Genomic DNA, 18,397 nt, shown 5'->3' on the forward strand with positions numbered 1-18,397 from the left:
TTTGTGTCAATGCACTCCGGCGGAAAGCCAGAGCACCAAGTTCAAGATTGGGCTCTTAATATTTTCCAACTTTTTAGCAATGGTGCAGCCACAATGCAGCCCCGAGGTAAGGGAACAAATATCCCCTTACATTGAGGAGCCCACCATGACTATCCCCCACTGCAGGATGAAGTGCATGCCCTGGTGGCATGGATGCATTGGGACTGAAATGTTAGTTAGAATTGGTCTGTTAAGGACATGCTTAGCTCTCTCCCGTTGGCATCAATGGGATTTGAAAATGCTTTTTGGTGACACTCAGCATATCACCAGGCACTCTTTAACCCAATGAAATCAGTGCAGTGCAATCTTATGCCTGCATTCTCAGAAGTAAGCCCCACTGAGTTTAATGGAACTTACTCCCAAATTAGTGTTATACGGTTGCCAATTAATTTCCTCTAATTCTGTATTGGACTTCTTTTTTTGCCTGATCTGGGTACTTCTAGCTGTATCTTGTTTTCTAAAGCAGCTCTGAATGGGCTTTGTCACTTGAGTGCAGCTTAGTTATGTTAACAAGCCCACTCCTATCTAAATCCCTGCACGGTGATGATGCTGGCACAGCTACCCCTGTATCCCACAGGGGATTTTTGGCTGTTGGAGAGCTCCCCAGGATAAGCCACTATGGGTCAAGTTGGCAGAAAGTGCAAGTTCATCCATACAGGTGAATTGGACCCAGGAAGAGGGTTAAGATAAACTGGCACCACTGATCCCTTCCCCTCCAGACCTGATCTGCCCATCCTTGCTCCATCTCATCCTGGTTCCATCCCCTTCCACCCACCCCTGCGCTGAACTAACCTGCTCTGGCAGGTGTCCCAAAGACCACTGCCATGCATGGGAAGGCTCTGGCCCTGCAGGTGCACCAGCTGCTAGCGCTGTCACCAAGTGCTTTACAGCGATTTTGTGACTGTGTACGCCAGCAGAATGTGTGTTCTGCTGGCGCAACATTTAGATAGGATTGAGCTGTAAGTCCTATTACAATTTCTTAACTTTTTCAGTAAAGCCTGCAGCTCATTTATTAACCCTGTACCATACCATTGTAACATCACATAATGGCCTTTCTTCTGTTTGAATACTGAAGCTTTGTCAGAGTGACTTCACTGGAAAGTAGTTTACAAGATCCTCAGACAAATGGTTTTGACAAAGATCAAACTCTCCTTTTTTTAACATTGCCAGTTGAATTGAAAGATGGAATGGCCTAGATATAAGTCATGAATAATTTGAAAAGACTTTTTTTTTCACCAAAAGCGCCACTTTTTTCTTTCTCAAGGCATTTGAAAGCTGAGGATTCTAGAAAGAAAGACAGAGGTGAGAAAAGGCAGTTCAATGTTAAAGATGAGAGTGTGTTTTCAACTTGCAGCATTTTATTATAATTTCTTAAATTTACTTTTCACACACACACACACACACACACACACACACACACACACACATGAACATCCTGGTCTTCTTGCAAGGTGCACAGAAGGGTCTAATTATGGTTCTTAGTTGGGATCTCTCATCCAGGCAGTTTGCAAGCATTGCCTGGCTTAGCTGCAGCAATAAAACTGAGTCATGTGCCTTCAGACCATTCTCTGGGCTAGGGAAGGATATATGCATGTGGGTCAAGTCTATTGGAGAAGGAGAAGATGCTAAGGGTGCCTAAATTGGCTGGGGTGACAAAGAGATGCAGAAGGTACCTATACTGATCTCTATAGCTGCCGATGAATGTCCTGATTCTGTGAGATGATCTGGTGAATGAAATGCTACTCCCATTGCAATGAACAGTTAACATTTCCATAAGCTCTGAGCTGGATTTGGGGTCATTTGTGGGACCCGCTGTGTCTAGCAAAATGAAGGCCAGAGCAGGATTTGATTGCTTTTTTTCATATATTTTAGAAAGTAGGTACAATTGAAATAGGAAAGCATTTCAGATTTAAACACAGAATTCCACTTCCCATATCTGCAATCTGAAGTAGTAACATCCAGAAACACATTGCCTCGTGATTGGTTGCTTTGTGTAAGCATGCCCTTTAGTCATTACAATGTATTACATTATGATGTACATTACATTGTGAGTCATTATGATGTACATTACTATGTAAGTCTGGTTCAGAGTTTCCCAGACCTCCGCAAGCCTTTATGTGGTAGAGGTGCAGAAGTGTCCCCTCACCTTCACTGTGCATAAAACACGTAGGACATAGGCACTCCGAGTGGACATTCAAACATCTAGATCACTGTTCTTCAATCTGTGGGTCATGTCTCCAATGAGGTCACAAAGCCTCAATTGGGGGGAGGTCACAACAATCTTTCACAGCCTGTGCAAGAGAGGGCTTGGATCCAATCCAATAATGGTACTACCTTATCAAAACGGAGTTCTTCATATAATCTTGCACAGCCTCTTCTCAGTGTCTTGCCCCAGACCTCCTAAGGCTGGCCCTGTTGTGAAGACACAAGAGGTAGGACAACAATGGGGGTGGAGTGGGTGGATCGGAACTTGGGGAGGGGGTGGGATCAGCAGTGAGTCTCATTATCTATCTATCTATCTATCTATCTATCTATCTATCTATCTATCTATCTATCTATCTATCTATCTATCTATCTGGGTCATTGCATGAAAAAGCTTGAAGATCACTGATTTAGATCTAGAATTTGTGCAATTCTTCTCTCTCAAAAAAAGGGGAAATGGCACAAAGTAGATGTTTGTATTATTGGCCAACCATGCAGAGCCAGCCATATTATACTGACAGTATCTGAGTGGCGCAGAAGAAGGGGGATATCCATTCCACCACCACAACCATCCCCATGCAATGAGTGACCTTTGAGAATGTGTCCAGCCTTGTTTCACAATGATGCAAAACACCTTCCTTTCTTTTTACCAAGTCAATATTCACATGATCACATCCCAAACTGAACATATCCTGCTGATCCCATACACTAGTTCTGAATGAATTGAATCCTGCTATTTCTTCTAGCCAGCTTGTCTTCATCGCTTCCTTCTGAAAAGCACAGCATGAAGGCCATGCTCCCAAGCAGTAAATTCCATTGAACTCCATGGGGTTTACTTCTGAGTAAACATGCCTAGAAGTGTGCTACACATGTAGTAGTAGCAACTCTAGAGAGGCTCAAGCTCTTTTTATATGCCAGCTTTCACTGAATTGCGTATGGGCTTCCACCATTTCCCCAGGAAGACTACACCACATTGTAGTCCTTTCTGCAATGCACTTGTAATCTTGCAGCATAGTGTATACTATCACCAATAGCTGCAGAAGAGAAGAATTTGGCTTCTACTTCAGTAAGATGACCCACTTTCCAAGTGCTGATTATTCCATCGCAAAGTGCTTGAGTAATCTTTCAAGCAAGGCAAAAGGTGAAGGAGAAAGACGAACGGTTTCCTGGGCCAAGTACATCTTCATGCAGTGGTGTCTGCACGGCCACTTTTATACTGGTTTTTTGCTGGATGTGGCCCTGTTGCTGTAACATTTGCCTTTAATTAGTGGAAGGCTGGTTTTTAATTTATTGCCTAAAGATCCACCAGGTGTTTAGTGCTATTTTCCCAGGAATGTCTGAAAGAGATGAAGGGTCGACTCCTCTGACCAGAGCAGGGTCACCCACCATGAACACCTGACCCATCAGATGATCCTCCCCCATGTGCATGAGGTGGTTGCATAGCCCCTATATATGGAAAATCCAGCATGTGTGGGCCCAAACCTTGTGATAAGTTCCTAAATTCGACATCGGATATTGAATACGCCAGTTGGGCCTGTAGTCAATGGATATTGTGAGCACAGAGTTCCATGAAACTAAACACCCCATGCACAGATGTCCAGCAGGCCTGTGAGCGGAATAGGTGCTTGCAGAGGACGGCAGAGGCAATCCAATTCTGCACTATATGAAGATGGTAAGGATGTCCGAACTGGACCACTGAAGATGTCTCTGAAGTAGCAACGATGGCCAGGTCACAATGCAAAGAACCTCCCTGTCTCTTTCTTTAACCTGTTGGCAGGCGTTAATGCCTGAACAAGGAGAAAACCATGGGTAACAGGACCAAAATGGCAGAAGCTATCACTGCATCCGCATTCACAGCTGCAGGGCTGTGGCACTGAGATCAGCTGACAAAGCTCTTCTCCACATGCCTTTCTCTGAATTGGCTAATCTCAACCAATGCAAAGGACAGGTCTCAATGGTAGGCCTCTAGACCAGGGTTTCTCAAACTGTGGGTCGGGACCCACTAGGTGGGTCGCAAACCAATTTCAGGTGGGTCCTTTCAATCTTTTATTTTTAATGTATTAGATTTGATGCTACCCTGGTATGTGACTACATTTGGGGAAATGTTACAGACCCGTACTTTTAACAAGCTACTATGTATAATTTGGTAAAACCCATAGTAAATGGGACTTATTCCTGGGTAAGTGTTGGTAGGATTGCAGCCTAGGATTGTTAAAATTTTCTGGCTTGATGATGTCACTTCTGATCATGACATCACTTCCGGTGGGTCCTGACGGATTCTCATTCTAAAAAGTGGGTCCTGGTGCAAAATGTGTGAGAATCACTGCTCTAGACCATCTTGTCAAGGGAGATCTGCTTCACTTCTTCTCTTCTTTGTTTTTTTCATTCATTAAAAAACTCTTCACAAAGGTATTTGTGGGCTAGTGCTGGCTGGATTTCCTGAGCAATGCTGCGGCTGCTCTGTGTTTGCTCTGCTATTGCTATGTCAGTTTTATGCTGCTGTTTGTGTTTTATGATGTGGTTTTAAACGGTAAGTTGGGCATTGCTTTGGGTGGCCAAATTGTGCAGAAAATGTGGCTCATAAATGTGTCAGAGAAACGAAATAGCAACGCAGCTGGGATGGAGAGGGAAGCCCCAGGTTGCAATCTTGCAACCCCATTTTTGGGCAGGATCACCATTCAAAGACAACATATCTCCTACTCTCGTATTCAGTGCAGGAAATGAGACGCTGCTCCTTTTTCTTCTGGGCATGGGGCAAAGCAAGGAGACTCAACACTGTCATTTCACCCCACTGGAAGTGGTTGGGTAAACTACAGAGAAATGCCATGCCGTATCATGGAAATTCACATGGGAGTCAGCCACTGCTGTTTGAAAAGGTGAGGGCAAACCCACCCAGCTGTTTGTCTTCCCCCTAATTTGTACAGCTGAGGGCAGAATGCTGCTCTTGGTAATGTCGATCAATAGCATGTAACAAGTAGATATGTATTCCACTAAGTGTATAGATAAGATGTATAATAAAATGTCTCGTGGAGCCTTTATATAAACTGTAAGAATTTCAGGGGTAAAGTTTACCAGATCACACTATTTTATCAGGGCTTTCTAGAATCTACTTCCTGTTCTGCCCCCCTAACCTAAACAGTAATGACAATGGGAATCATCTGTCCATATACAAGGTTAGTTCGCTAAATATGCACCCTTTAATTCTTATTATAAGACTGGTGGAAAGCTTTTACGTTTGTCTGACAAGGTAACTCATCAACTTTCAGCAATGTTGGGAAATTGCCCGTGAACTCGAGAATTGCATTCCAACCAAATATGTGGCAAGAGCCAGGCATGAAGTAAAGCTGAGTCATTGACATGAGGCATACAAAGCTACACTGACAAGGATCTACTGCAAAATACTACAAGGCTCGCAGAAAATAATTTACTGTACAGGCAAGCGATCGGGCTTCATTTGAGTGCTCTCTCCACAAAACTCAGTGGTTTCGAATGCACTATTTACATTGCACCACTGAATATCAAGAAAAGGGAAAGAATGCCTTCCAACGACTGCTACCGATTTCTCACGCAGTATGGGATGCCCCTTATTTTCCCAACAGGGGACAAAGGAGTACCAAGGCTGCTGGTTCACCGATCTCCACTTGGAAAGATGGTTGTTGTCTACTATTGCAGCCAATGACTGGATCTGAAAGGAATTGATAGTAATTCTTTATGAAGTTCTTTCTCTGTCTTTCCCTTGCTGCCTGATTAAATGAGTATTATTTCTCCCTAATTGATTTTACAAGTCATTTATCATAGATTTATGAGAATCAACCCACTCTGGAAGGTATTAGAGAGCTTTAAAGTTTGGCATATCTTCATTTATCATTTACTACACTCTCCGTTTACACCAGACAATTGGTAATTTTCTGAATATTAGGTTTTATTGACAATACAGCATACAGAGAATTTTTTCTTATTATGGTTTAATAACTTAAGATGGATGGAACATTAGAACTAATAAAATGCAAATGCTCACTACAGAATGCGATCATAAGATACACCAGTAAGCTTTCTGCTACAAGGATATTTTCTTGAGTCACAGCTAAAACCAGTTTGAAAATAGTTTTAAACATGACAGCATCCTCACAATAAATCTGTGTACGTAGTTTTGTGAAGTTTCAGTTTCCCAGAACTACAGTTCTGAAGGGAAACAGATTTGAAATTATTTTCAGTGTGCAGAATAGGCAAAGGCTGAATGTGCAGGTTTTTCTACATTTTTGTCAATGCCGAATGGAAACCCGAAGCCTGTATTTTAGAATATGACAGGTAAATAAACTCAGTATTAAATTCCCATTGAGCTGGTCCTGAAAATGACAGCAGAACATTAAGCAGTTGCACTTTTTTCATGGTTTCTTAGTTTAGAATTCTTCATTTGAATTAAGGAAAAGAAAAAGGAAGATGTGAGATGAGGCTTTTCACACATAGGCATAGGAAGCATGTAGCACGAGGCTGGGGAAAGGCTAGCCATTAACACAATCCTACTATTAACACCAAAGATTTCTATGGAGTGTCCAGAACTGGAATATATGGTTGTGGCACGTTTAGGTAGTTTGGTATTTACTCAGATAAATTTAAGGCCTATCTGTATTCATGGCTAAGGATGGATTTTAATTCCATTGTAGAAGTTTAAGCTGCACATCAGTGTAGTCATTTTTCTTAATTGTATCCTATAATCAACAGCCTGTGTCTTAAGGTACAGCAATTCTTTTGTTATAAACAAAATTTCATGCAACAAAGGGGGGGGGGGCTAGTTTGAATTGGTGGCTTCTCGTGCTTCCCATCGAAGAATAGGGGACCCACAGCCCACTCCTGAGCTGCCTGGTGCCCAGGGCTGCAGCTGTGCTGAAATGGCTGCCGCAACATCCTGAGCGTGCCGGGCAGCCAGTGGCAGCTCCTCGGGGAAGAGGACATTTGTCCCCTTCCCCTGGGTAAGGGAAGCAGCCCTGCAATGGGGCTTTTCAACTCTGCATCGGCTAAATAGTTGGTGCAGAGAAAAGTAGTCGTTTGTCGGGCCAGGAGGCTCCGCTCCTTCCCCCAGCCATGCTTTCCCCCACCCTAGAACACCTCCCGCCACTCACCTCTCCACTGTCCAGCACTCGCCTGGAGCTCCGAGTGGAAGCCACCTGTCCTCCTCCTGGCACTGGCTCAGGCTTGCACTGAGCCACAGCCCACGGTGGCCCAATGGTAAGTGTCGCAGGCATTCTTTACAGCATTTTTACGACACTGTGCACCAGCACTAAGTTGGCATGCACCATTCTGGATTGGGTCCCCAAGCCACTGACCACTTGCGAAATGATGGTGATTGTTTTAATGTTGCAGATGAATCTTCCTTATCTTGAAATTCATAGATATTCTTTCTATTATAGGCACCAATGCCTAAATTCAGTTGCTCAGATACCAACGATATACTCAGCTCCATGTATTTATCACATCTTTTCCCAGGGTGGATTATCCCATTTAATCTTCACAACAACCCAACGGGTAGATTAGGCGGATTGATTCAAAGCTGAGCAGGGCTTTGAAATCAAGTCTCCTTCTTCTGAGTCCACAACACCACATTACCTGTCGCAGCTAGGTGCAGTAATCGATATGCAACCCTGTAGACTCCTGGTCTACAAATAAGCACATAAATTGGGATGGGAACGTCAGGGTAGAACATCAATATAAGCATGCTTGCCTTTTCTTAAACACTGTTTTTTGATGTAATCTGCACTTTGGAATTATCAAAATGTGACAGATTATAATTACCGAAGTGTGCCCTATTAGTTCTCTGTTCATCTATGATACAATGTAGTCCAAACAGTTCATTTTAATTACATGCTAGCATTCAGAACAAAGGGGGACAATGGCACTTTTTAGAAATATTGTGACAGACAATTAGCCACCAAAGCAAATATTAAACTCCCGGACATTATCCTCTAAGGAAAAAATACATTCAAGCATGGATCCAAAACAAAAACAGCAACCGTAATAACAAAATCTTAACAGAGAATCATTTATTAGCTCTTTGTAAGTGGCAATTTGCATGAAAGGATTTAATGCATTATTGAAGTGCTCCTTTTCATCACTTAGCTGGGTGGAGAGATGCACCACAATGGATCGTCTTTCCTCTCTCCCTTTTTTTATCTTGGCCAAAAGGCCAATCAACCAGAACAATAATTCTTAAAATGTATATTGTGTATTTCAAATGGTCAAATTAATGATGGGAGAGCTTCCACCTGCCCAAATCGGATGGGCGTGGAATAAGCCAAGCTATTTCCCCCCTAGAATATGAAGGTAACTGTTTATTTTCAAGGCAATCCAAACTGTGTGCAATCCAAATCCATACCACATCCAGCTACCCCCAAATCCCCATCCAGGAACACTTCAAACTCCACCCCTTTCCATCTTGCCCCTCTTAGCATGCTGCTACATAGTGCGCCAAACACTGGAGGAGGTCCTTCCCACCACTGGAGTGCTAGCAGTTTCTGAAAACAGACAGATGTCTTTTGGAGTGCAAGGGTGAAGTATGCTTCCATTTTTAAACTTGGAAAAAAGAAAACAATGCCCCAGATAGCAGAAAGACACAGCATTACAGTATCTCAGTAACTAGGCCACCATGTGTGAACATGGTTGGAAATGGAACTCTAAAACAAGCCTGTTCCAGAGTCAATGTGAGCCGGTGACCACTGACTTCTGTAGACCCACATCCACTTTTGATCTCTGCTTTCAGACCTGTTGCAATGGGAATACACTTCCCAGCAGCAACCCTATGACCTGCAAATCTGGCATGACTAGGGAGTCATGCCATATTTAACTAGGGAGTTAAATGGAAAAAGCAGGGTGGTTCTGAGAGTCAAGGGATATTTGGTGCACTCTTTCGCAGATAAATGTTTATAGGTTCCCCAGTACAGTCTATTGTTGGCATCCTTCAGTCTTGGAAGACTATGGTGTCACGCTCTGAATGGTGGTTCTGGAACAGAGTGTCCTCTCCAGTGCGTGAAGCCTGGGTAAAGTAGGTATGGAGGATAGGCTGTTACCCATGCAGCAAATCCCCCCTCTCCACATTGCTGAAATTGTCCAATGGAAAGGCAGAGGCCAGTACGGTTGGTTCCAGTGGCGTCGCAGGAGTTGCCAGAACGTGACTGTGTTCAGCCATGAACTGCCTCAGGGACTCCGGCTCCGGATTTTGCCTCGAGGTTGACTCCTGAAGCCTTTTCCATAACTGGATGTAGCCACAAGGCAGTGGAGGTTTGGGGTCAGAGTTTTCCTTCTCTCAGATGAGCTGCCTTCCCAGGCTGACGAGTCCCATCTACCCGGTGGCTGTTCAGTCGCCTCTTACGACAAGTACAGCGAAACTGAGGGCCTATTCTTATCCCCAGCCCCAGGGGACAGTCTATTACTATCTTCTTATTGACAGTGCTTGTTCTGTTGGATCAGAACCAGAATGTTATAGAATGTTTTTACCTTGCTTACTTTAGGATATGTGTTAAGGTGTAAACATGCACCCTAAAACAAAGACTTTTGACCATGGCACACCCTCCCCCCCTCAACATATTAGTGGAGAAAAAGAAGAGTCAGAATCCTAATGAAACTGAAACAAAAACACAATTTATTGAGGGGTTTATTTACAATAGCAGAGAAAGGTTGTATGTACTGTATTCTATGTATACTGAATGCTGGATTTCCTGGGACTCCAAGAGGGTTTGGAGAATAACAGGCACATGATATAACACATGATGGCACTTAGGGAGAAGGGCCCTGACTACTGGTGGTAAAAGGCCAAGAAACTTGAGGGTAGGGGGGGGAGGAGATAGGAAAAAAGGGCTACAAGGTCACACTGGTTAGTTGTAGGAAGGGGCATCTGGAATGCAGTCCAAGTGAGCGCTTATGAAGATGGAGGCTTAGGGAGGTTGGCACATTAACAGTAAGCACTGGGTAGGGATTTTAAAGAGGGTCTCTAAAGCTTCCAGGCTCTGTTGATTGAATTAAATACTGTAGCAGAGCTCCTTTTCTGCTGGATTCTCTGATGTACTGAGCTGGTGCAAGGAATTTGTGACTGATTTCACCAGGGTGTAACTTGAGCAGCCCAATCCAACCCCGCACAGACCTCTGGCTCAGAGTGTCTCCCTGACCCTACTCAAGAGCCGGCAGTACCAGCAAAAGACAAGCACCGACCTGCCAGCACCTGATTCATTCCCCATCCCGAGCTGCACAGGTAAGCTTGCACCAGGTGGCACAGAGGAAAGGAGTTTTGGAGGCAGGGAGGGGGCATTTTTGGGCAAGGAGGGGAGGATCAGTTTCAGGAGGATCAGCGGAGCAGGCCTCCATCATATCCTAACTCCCCTCCTGGCCGACCTGGCATTATACCAGTTTTCTCAGCCCATAGGGTAGGCTAGGGCTTTACTTGGGGTAAGGGGGAAAAATATCCCCTTACCCCAAGATGACCTCCAAGCACCTCCTAACATGCATTGGATACCGGTGCAGGTTAGGATTACACTGTTAATTTACTATGAAAAAAGAATTCCGCAGAAAGTTGTTGAACCTATTTTTAAAAGACTTTAAAATGGCAAGGGCTTTGCGGAGAAGAGAAGATGTTTAAACAGTAGATTCATAGCAAAAAATAATGAACTTTTCATTTAAAAAGGTTAATTGCTAAAATAGCAGTCTTTTAATGCCATCCCTATAGTAGCTATCACACATGAATCAGTAGTATGCTATTTCTAGCCATGCAGTGCCAATGGAGTTGATGAAATTGCTCTATTGCTGCTATTTATACAATGTCACATGCCTGAGCTTATTATTCTCTGCCCCTTCGCTTACCAGTCATGTCATACAGTTGTCATTTACATTGAACAAAGGACCATTTCACAACGGAACACACAAAACTTATGGGCGCAATCCAGTGTCACTCATAGTAGTCTCAGTTAGATCATTGACAATAGGGCCAATTAGGAAACTTGATTTCGTTCCCCCCCCATTCCCCTTCCCAAACAGTTGAGTGTCGCCTATAGTTGAGTTACTGAGGCAATGCATAAGTAGCCCTAGTAGCCCCTGGCTCAGACTAGGAATGGTGCACTCAGCACATGTTTGCATGTTCAATTCCTCTTCAAGCAAGGGATATATATACATGCACGAAAGCCTCTTGCTGGATCTTATTAATGGAGTGGCACAATAGTTGGTCTCCGTCCACTAGGAACATGCACATAGTGTAAACAGTAAATCAAGAGAAGCTACTTCCATGGGTTGTCATCTTTACCATTAGTGAATTCATGAGACCACCAGCGGCTTCCTCTGCCCCCTTCCTCTGGAAGGAACCTGGACTATGTCATCAACAGCCAGGGGTCAGAGAAAACTCTACCATACATCCTCACATGGATCCTTGCAATTGTCCCATTGTGCCTATTTTAATTGTAAATCACTTTGGTAGCTTAATCTTGACTGAGAAACAGGGTATAAAAATACACACCTACATACACATGTACACCAGCAAATACAACTTGCATTTTGCAAACATAAAGATGTTATTGGCTGCCCCTACAAATTCTTCCTCCCCAGCTGAAAGAATGTCACATATATTCTTCATTTTTACAATATGTTACACGTGTTGTGTGTATGGTTGTCTGCAGGGCAGGGAGAAGAATGTGTGCTTGCCCTCTTCTGGAAATCTATACATATTTACTGCAGGAGTGTTAATATATGGAAGTAGAGGCCTCTAGAACCCCTCACAAATCAGGAGGTCTAGAGCGATCTCTGAGACCATTCCTAGGGAAGAACAGTAGGCCAGCTGCCAGGGCTGGGCTCTTCGTAAGGTTCTGGAAGGGGTCTTGGCCTGCAGCTGTTGCTTGTTCTGCATAAATGATGATGCTTTTTAGTAGCTCCTGCAAGTCTCACAAAATGTGGACACAAAGATAATAGATGCATCCTTAGACATATATTTGCATAAATGTCCCTACGCCTGATCTACTATGTAGCTGAGTTTCTACTACATAGCTGGTTCTGTAATGGGTTTGCTTGTGTTTGCTAAGTGTAGGCTTCCCAGGCTCTGGTCAAAGGAACCCTTTTCCGCCAGCTGGGGCCCTGATGAAGGTCTTCTCCTCAGTCTGCTCTGACTCTGGTAGGCCTTCCTTTCTGAGAGGAGAGCCTGAGAGGAAGATGAGCACCACAGCCATTCATTTTCTCTCCAATTACAGCTCAGCCCAGGAACCAGGTACAGCATGGGATGGGGAGGGAAAGGGTTCTGGAGGTAAAGACTATGTTTAAGCTGGAAGGGGGTGTGTGTTTTGACAAGGGCATGGCAGGAGGTGAGGCCAGTGGACCTTATAGGCAGAGCAGGGGGTGAGGCTGGCTGAAAGCTTCGTAACTGCTATTCAGGTGGAATGGAAAGATGGAAGATGTGAGAAATGGTGGAAGAGGGGGCGGTGGGTTCTGGAAGCTCATCATAAGGCAGAGTGGGTAGATATGAATGATTTTTTAAAATTTAACTTTTATCTAGGATTTTTCAAATGTTATTTTTTGTCAGAAAGCATTTAAGTACTATGTTTTTATTTGAAACGTGTTAGGTAAAATGAAATGGGACTCAAGTGATAAGATGAGAGAAGTATTGCACACATTGAAGCTGTATTTCTGCTTAGAGCCTTTGCTATCTTTAAAGAGACAAAGTGTTTGTTACAAGCAAGTTCCAGAATGTATAATTCAGGAAAACACTTCTGCAGTCACACCTGGGGATACTATGGCTTTCATGGTGTTCCTTTAGCACCACACAATCGTGCAGGGGATGAGGACAGCTGCATTAAGACTATAGGCTAGTGGCCTGTTGTTACAAAGAGTAACAACTCCCCCCCCCCCATCATTTCTGTGGATGCCCGTGGTAGTATGACCCAGGCTTACATGCCAATCCCTCCTCCAGTTGTGGACCTGACCCCTGTGCTATCCTGGACATGAGACCGCACCACACCATCCCCTTCTGGGGATACTTACCCAGCTCCGTTTGGAGCTTTGTGCAACATTCCTGGATGTGCTGAGGCCTCCAGAGCACCATTAAAACAATTTCAGCCTCTTTTTTTCTATACACAACAGGGACCAAATGTATACACCTGTGGGCCGGGCAAAACAGTACTTCCAGTTTTCCAATGAAAATCAGAAGTACTGTTTAAGGGATGCCTGAGAAGGCTTTTGGAGTGCCCGCAAACGCAGTGAGGAGCTTTGCATGCCCTGGAATGGCTCTGAAGGACAGGCAGATGCAGCAGCGGCAGCATGGCAGGTGGAGATGGTGGCACAGTGGTGCCACCCCTACAGGGTTCACAGGCATGTCACCTGGGGTTTTCGCCCCCCTGATCCTTCCAGGACTGCCACTGCCCCCACTAAACAGGGGTGGGCAAACCCCAGCCCACAGGCCATTTGCAGCACTTGGGGACCCCCTGTCCAGCCCACAGGGATCCCCCAGTCTCTAATGAACCTCTGGCCCATCAGAGACTGTTGGAACCCGTGCTGGCCCGCAACTGCCAGACGGGAGCTGTGGGCTGAGATTGAGCAAGGACATTTATAGTCCATGTGTTTTCTGCTTTCCCCTGGGCATTATTTTAAACCCATGTATTTCTGGCTTGGTCTGTATGTTTTCACTGTGCAAGAGGTGTGTGGCAAACAGTTCGTAGTTCTCATTTGGTTCTACATGCATGTACTATAGTTCTCATGTGTACTATAAACAAGCTCAGTAAAATTCATTCATTCATATAAGTTCTGTCTCTTCGACAGAACTTGGACGAGGGGCATGTTTAGCTCCCACTTTGGTGGTGTCTCCGAGTGTGCCCCTTTTTTCCCTCCCACGTAAGGGAATGATTGCCTTTCATCCCTACTGCACAAAAGTAGATCACTGCTCTTGGGGGACACTATTGTGTTGAGGGTAAAATGTGCCCCTCATCCCTGACAGTAAATGGACCATCCCTCTATGCACTCCCCACCTGTCATAATGTTGAGCATGGGGTATGTCATAATGTTGTGCATTATCAACAATAATAATTAAGAAAGCAATCCTAACTACAGCTTAAGCTGGCACAAGTCCCCTACACCGGCCTACAAGTGTCGCAAACGTGCCATAAAGCACATTCATGGCAACTTGTGAGCTGGCTAGGTTGGCGCAAGGATGTGTGCTGGCCTCCCAGCACCAGATCCAGTGGCAGAGGGGGTAAGTAAGCTTCAGGCTAGGGAGGCCAGTGCGGGGCGTTGAAGAGAGTGGTAGGAGGGTGGAAGGGGGTTGTTTTTGGGTGGCAGGCCAGTGGGTGGACCAGGCCTAGGAGGGGATGCGACTGGTCTCGGCACCTTAGACTAGATTCTAACCCCCCTCCCAGACAGTCTGGCATTATACCTGGCTGCCTGGCTTTGTGCCACCGATTTTGCTGGTGCAGATCTGAGTAGCCCCACACAGGTGGCTGCTGTGTGACATGGGGTCAGGGAATTAATATCCCCATACTCTGAGTTATACCACAGCCACCTCCTAACCTGCGCTGGATACATTGCAGGCTAGTCAGCCTGCCTGTTCCAATGCAGGTTAAGGTTAGTCTGCCCATTATCTTTCTCCACCCCTGTTCTATCTGAGCAAAGTTGAAGACTTGAAGAGTAGAAAACAATGAGGCAGGACCAAAAATAAGGCATCCCCATGGAAAGCCTGGAAGGTAGAGCCATATATGGTTCGGGACCAGGTTATTTGAGGGACCGCCTAAGGCCATATACTCCTACCTGTCCTCTCAGGTCATCTGAGGGGGCCCTTCTGACTGTGCTGCCACCAGCAGCACCAGAGGTGAGGGTGGTGGTGGTTAGGAACAGGGCTTTCTTGGTGTTGGCACCCTTGTTTATGGAATTCCCTTCCCCTGGAATTCAGAACAGCTCCCTCTCTGGGGACCTTTGGGCAGAGCCTCCAGAACTTCTTATTCATGAAGGTTTTTAACTGATACTGGGGGCTGGTGCTTTTTAATGATTTTTATTTTAATTGTTCTGATCCAGGGTGTTTGTTTTACTATTTTAATTGTTTTTAATGTATGTCGTTGTTGTTGTTGTTGTTGTTGTTATTATTTCATATTCTTAGCCACCTTGAGTCCCCTTGGTGTGGGAGAAAGGCGGAATAAAAATATTATAAACAAACAATTAAATAAAGCTGCAATCCTATCCACATGTACTTGGGAGTAAACCCCATTGGCTATAATGGGACTAACTCATACGAACAGCCCTGCTGGATCAGGCCATAGGCCCATCTAGTCCAGCTTCCTGTATCTCACAGTGGCCCACCAAATGCCCCAGGGAGCACACGAGACAACAAGAGACCTGCATCCTGGTTCCCTCCCCCACATCTGGCATTTTGACATAGCCCACTTCTAAAATCAGAAGGTTGCACATACACATCATGGCTTGTAACCCATGATGGATTTTTCCTCCAGAAATTTGTCCAATTCCCTTTTAAAAAGACAACTCCTGAGTAGGCATGCATAGAATTGGGTTGTAAGATAGATGGACAGGTAGGTAGGTAGATATATATACATCAATATAGCTCAAATGCAAGGATTCTGCCCCAGTATTTCCCCCTCTACTGTCATTTGATGTCTCTACTGCTGACTCTACTTCCATTTGATCATTGTGCAGTGCTTTTGTGTTTGGGGCATGTTGGGATTTTGTCCATTCAGAAATCATAACCTATTTCTAATTGAAGCTGGCTGGGCAAACACAAATCACTTTTTGCTTTTAAAAACTCTCAGTCAGAAAGGGCCCTCCCCACCCACCTCCGGGTATAAACATAAATTAATAGAATTAGCAACAGATGCTGAAGCAGCAAAAATGTAATGCCAGCTGACTTCCCCCCCCTTCTGTCTCTCTTTCTTTCTGTCCCTGAGACAATTTAGAAAACTAATCTGGATGCCAATTGGTATTTCGAGAAACATATGTATACAAGATGTCGCTGCCACAATCTGTTCCATTTTGGACTGACGCTCATATTTTCTTGCAAATACTTCGGCATGCTTTGATTAGCAGGCATGTTTTATGCCAGGTAAACTGTGTGCATACCATCTGGCCCCTGCAAAAGAAGCCTCACGCCTCTTTTGCTGGATCCTGGCAGCAGCTTCACAATGATGTGACTGTAGTTTGAGCATTGCTTTTGTGCATCAAAGGCATTGATGATGTGCCTTGCTCCTGGCATTCAGGAGCTTGGCTCAATCCCACCGATTTGGCAAGGCTTTGGGATGGTCCTGAGCTGGGTTTCTGGAGCTGCTGGGTGTTATCAAGCAGGTGGCAGTCTCCAGTATGCATGATCCATGCCGCTGTTCAGTGCTGCTATTGTTTTGTGGTGTCTGTACTGTGGCTTTAAAACTCAATGTGCTTTGCTTGGAAGTCTTGTGTTTGTAAACTGTGTTCAGCATATGGAGGAGCAAGATGGAATTGTTGTGGCTCAATCAAGAATATAGCCAAAGTTGAGCACTTCTAAGTCCCATTGATTCTGATGGGGGAATTAAGCACGTACAGCCAGCCTGGCCAAAGCCAGGCACTGAGTCTGCAGGGTTCAAGTGAGATTCTACCTTACCCACACCAATGTTTCCCTCTTTGTTTTTTCCCTTGGCTAGCTCTGCTGATGAGCCTCTAGAGTCCAGTGGGTTTTCCTCCCCCTGCCCCCCCCCCGTTTGTTTTTTCAAACTTTTTTCTGCCACCACTATCTCTTCTCTGGTGATGGCAGATTCGCTGCACCTGGTGCCACCATGTAACTCCTCCTCTCTCCTACTTGCAGGAACTGAGGGTGGGAAGAGTGGGGACCTGGACAGCTAGAGTGACCACTCTCCTCCTCCTGGTCCCAGTGTGCCCTTTAGCAGAGCAGGCAGCTGTTGGGGAGGAATAGGTGCACAAGCAGCTCTTGCTGCCACCAGGTCAATGTGAGACAGCTGGGGAGGTGTTGGCTAACTGGAAGCACAGTTTCTGACCCTATTGGGAGCCTCAGGGATGCTTCCATGGGGTGCTTCCATGGGGCTTCCATGGGGTGCTGAAGGTGCACGAGGCTCCACGCCCAGGGCATTTGCCCCATCAAGTAAATGGGAGGTCCGCCACTGGCCCGAGATCCCCAGGAAGCTTCATGGGTGAACAGGGATTTGATCCTGGTGAAATCATTTACCAAATGCCAACAATAGACTATGTGCCGTATAGAGCTTGGAGTATGTCCCTTACTAAACAGGTGGCTGATGCTATTAGCTTTGACCATAGCCCTCATCAGACATTCATGAGGGGCTTCTCATGAACATGTGCAGCAGCTCCATCCCCTGCCAGTTATACACCATTTAGCCCCACTCCTTGCCTCACCATGTTTAATGAGATTTTCAGGGTTTCAGTCATAGGCTTAAATTCTTCCCACATTGCCTCTGCAGACAAATGCTGAATACGAGGAAAACAGAGGCTGGCACTACCATATACATTCCTGAGAAACCCCCCACACAGGAGAGGGAATGACTGAAGACGGCTCATGTGTAAATCTGTTGGGGAATCACCACAGATAGGCAATTAGTACTGTGTACCCCTAAATGCAAGATACAGATTTTTTTACTATAGCGTAACATGCAGTAATACACATGGAGCCCAATCCAGAGGCCGATCTTTGTGCAGATTCTTACACAAATGGCCCTTGTTGTATCAGGACAATTTCTTAGTCCACACCTTCAATAGAACTGTGTTGTTCAGCACTGTTTGGCATATACCACTTCAGACTGCAATGGGGGGGGGGGGAGAATTGCATGTTTACAATCTGCTGAACTAACATATCAAGGAGAAAATCTAGTACTTTCTGTGGCATTCAACTTTTCTGCATGTATGGAGGGGTTCTTGCAGGAACATTGAAATATGCAACGCTTTTAGACCTGCAATCTCCTACTATAGGCCCCAGTGGGCTGTACCACATGATTCTGAATGTGCAGATCAGTTCTTATTTGCAGTTACAGTCCGTTAGCTCTGATGCAATGGCTGTACACATTTTAAAAGATGTGAGTGTACGTGTGTTCTTCCTGGGTACAAACAGAATCAAACAATCCAATTTTATCTGGCCTGTGAACCTCAAGGGACATAATAAAGACAGGCTCTTGTAGAAATGTATGCAAAAACACACCCTTATCAT

Source organism: Tiliqua scincoides, chromosome 3 (genome assembly GCF_035046505.1).
Source record: "Tiliqua scincoides isolate rTilSci1 chromosome 3, rTilSci1.hap2, whole genome shotgun sequence".
Classification (NCBI taxonomy): Eukaryota; Metazoa; Chordata; class Lepidosauria; order Squamata; family Scincidae; genus Tiliqua; species Tiliqua scincoides.